At 40.1% G+C, this 3,519-nt stretch overlaps 1 non-coding gene across 1 annotated transcript; it reads right to left on the bottom strand.

The window, feature by feature from the left end:
- Positions 1 to 2,427: 2,427 nt before the first annotated feature.
- On the bottom strand, positions 2,428 to 2,533 carry LOC132634480 (small nucleolar RNA R71). The gene has a single exon (XR_009580199.1). It is a non-coding gene; the product is annotated as a small nucleolar RNA R71 (small nucleolar RNA).
- Positions 2,534 to 3,519: the final 986 nt, after the last annotated feature.

Below are 3,519 nucleotides of genomic sequence, written 5' to 3'. Positions count from 1 at the left end.
ATTAATGTGGGCTTGGGACAATTTATTGCCCCCCATGGCCGGCCACCCTCTCTATTTTGGGCCTTTATTGCAATTTTTTTTTCCATTTATTTGAGCCCAATTTGTTGTGGCTAATTTTTGTAATTCCCGAAGCTAATTTCCAAAATTCTCGATTTTGCCCTTAACATTCCTCCATATTTCCGCGTCAACATTTTTCATGAACATCACATGTGTAGTAAATAAAATAAAACATAGCCTTATTTCTCGCAAGTCCCAATTATTTCAAATTTTTCAAATGCGCAAAAGTACGGGATATAACATATTTAACCCTTTTCCGATAGTACAGGGGTATATTTGGCCCTTTTTTCGATTGTAGAATGGATCTTTGGGCTAGCGACTGTTAGACTTTTGAACCGAACGGCCAACTGATGTGCCATGAATTTCGGCACATTTTACGTCTCTTTCACTAGAAGTGTTGCTTGTTTAAGTGTTTTTACATCGTTTCTTATGTTATTTTGGTGTTTTGTAGGGTTGGTTGACTAAGGAACGGAAATGATAAGAAATGCTGAAAAACGGACAACTTGAAGCAAAAGGACGGTCCGTAACTCGAGTTACAGACCGTAACGTGATTCGTACCAGAGAGAAAGATACAGATACGTGCCGCTATAAAGGACGGTCCGTAACTCATGTTACGGGCCGTAACATGTGCCGTAAGCTGAAGGAAATTTCCAGTAAGAAGCCTAAGTAGTGTCATATGTTACGCCCAGAAGGACGGTCTGTAACGCAGGTTACGGGGCGTAACATCATGGCGTAACGCATTGGCCACTGAACACTGAAGCCATGATTCGCTGGAAGATACGGACCGTAACCTGTGTTACGGTCCGTCGCAAGAAGCCGTAATGGTTGACCTATATCAAGCTGACAAAGGACGGACCGTAACCTGTGTTGCGGTCCGTAATGATGCCGCGAAAGGGTGTTTTTGTCCAGAACTTTGGCGCGATTTTTGGCCCTATAAATACTTAAAGTTAGGTTTTTAACATTCATTCTGATTTTTTTAGAGCATTAACTTTATGCCTTGGATATTTGTGAAGTGGTTGGAGCACTTAAAGCACCAACTTAACATTCATTCCATATTGTATTAGCATTGTAAGTATATTATGTTTACTTTTAAGCTTTCTTTGTTAACCAAAATGATGAGTAGCTAATTTTAATTCTAAGGTTGTGGACCCCATGATGGGTATTATGTGATGGGGTTTCTACTATTGATAGATGCATAATGGTTGTTGGTATTTATTCTATCTTTGTGCGTTAGCGTTGGGTAATGATAGCAAGCATTAGCCTAAGCCATTATACTAACTCTTCTTGGGAAAGAGAGTTGGTATTGGTAAGATTGAATATCAATGACTCGGGGCGTTAACCCTCGTTTAATAGACTAACTTAGGGATAAGAACAAGTCTAATTGGCATTATTGGTCGCTCTTCGAGTTCAACTCTTTTACATTTGGAACAATCATAAAGAGGAAATACGGCCTAACTGTTGGGAAACATTAGGAAGTCCTTAAGAGATCAAGTGCATACTCTTAGAACAACCATTAGAAGTATATCACATTGAAACCTAAAGCATAATATCTAATCAAAGTAGGGAACACAACCTTAGTCTCTCTCTCGCATTAAGTACAATTCAAGTCAAAGTATTCAATTACATTACACAACAAATATTTCAAACTATTCAGAATCGGATTAAAGCCTTTAAAGACTAGTATCGTATACAATTAGTACCCTTTTCTCTCCATATTCCCTGTGGGATTCGACCCTAACCTTGTTTGGGTTATTATATTTGACAACGATCGCTTTACGCCACTAATAGGTGTAATTTGATTTTATCAAATTTTGGCGCCGTTGCCGGGGAATACAGTTTTGAAATTACTGATTGTTGCGTATTCTTCTTTAAAACTTTTTCTATTCCATCACACCTTGTTTGCTGTTGTGGTGAACCAGCTGAACATGGCAGGAAGACAGAATCGAAATCAAGGAAACCAAGGTGGACTCCAAGTGAACCCACCTGCACCAGAACAGGATGAAGATGAGAATATATTTGCAGAATTCATCAATGAAGCTGATTATGCTTCTGCTGTGGTCCCTCCTAGGATTGGAAATGCTACTTTCAAAATTGATAGTTCTATCTATCAGCTGCTGAAACTTGAAGGTTATTTCTGAAATTCTTCGGAGAATTGTCCACACCGACATTGGAAGAACTTCCTGTACGTGTGTGCTCAACAATCCCAAGGTGTTGTTTTTGCTGATGCACTTCAGTTACGGATCTTCAAATATTCCTTGGCTGGCCAAGCAAGGGAATGGTATAAAAAGCTTCCCAGCAATTCTATTCATACCTGGAGCGAGCTAGCCAATACATTTCTGAAGAAGTGGTTCCCACCGAGCAAAAAGGCTGAACTTCGAGATAAGATCTTTGAGTTCAAACAGCTCCCGGGGGAACAATTATATTCGGCATGGGAGCGGTTCAAGTGCTATCTAGCTCAATCTCCAACTCACGGGTTTCCGGATGCTATTATCACCGAGAAATTCTATAAGGGCTTAGATACAATGAATCAGATTGCTGTCAATACTGCTGTGGGAGGATGCTTCATGGACAAGTCATTTATTAACATCACCTGTTTGCTTGATAAACTCACCACCCACAATCAAGTTTGGCATTCAACTGATAGTAATAGTCTCTTTTATGGTAGTCCATCACTAGCTGTTGTTGCAAAATAAAACCATGAGAGAGATCATGTCTTTGCTCAATTGCAAACCACGGTGGATCTATTATCAAAGAAGTTGGCAGCAAAGGATGCACAAGGGGTAAATGTTGTTGAGGAGTTACCACCTCATCCAAAGGGGATGTATCAAGTCCCTGAAGGGATGTACCAAGATAGGAAACAACATTATGAAGATGCTAATTATGTCAACAACTCGCAAGGGGGTTATCAAAGACAAAATTATCAAGGTCCGGGCCATCACCCATGGCAAAAGCCTCAACACTAATTGCAAGGGAACAATTATAGCAGAAATGATCAGGGAAATCCAAATCAAGGGAATTACAATAACAACAATTATGGCAACAAGAGCTCTAATCGCTACATTCCACCAAGGGGGCAATGCTGCTAATCATTCTGCGAAGTTGAAAAGTATGATGCAGAAAATGCTAATGAATCAGGACAGAACTGAGAGTACAATAAAGGGAATGTCTCAGGTTCAACTATCTCATTCAGCTGCCATTCAGAAGCTTGAATCGCAATTCACAGACCTTTCCAGAGAAGTGCATACTCCTCAACGTGGACAACTACCAAGTGATACAGTTCCAAATCCGAAAGGTAGTGGGGTAAACTCTGTGGAGCATGTAGCTGCTATTAGCACCCGAAGTGGAAAAATACTTCAAGGTGCTAATAAAAAGGTGATTGATTTAGAGCCAATTGTTGAAGAAGAGGCACAACCTGATGTATCTGATGTTATTGTGGAGGAAGAAACAGAGGAGGAAGTCCCT

The sequence above is a fragment of the Lycium barbarum genome, chromosome 3 (genome assembly GCF_019175385.1).
Source record: "Lycium barbarum isolate Lr01 chromosome 3, ASM1917538v2, whole genome shotgun sequence".
Lineage (NCBI taxonomy): Eukaryota > Viridiplantae > Streptophyta > Magnoliopsida > Solanales > Solanaceae > Lycium > Lycium barbarum.
This window is presented reverse-complemented; position numbering and strand designations above follow the sequence as displayed.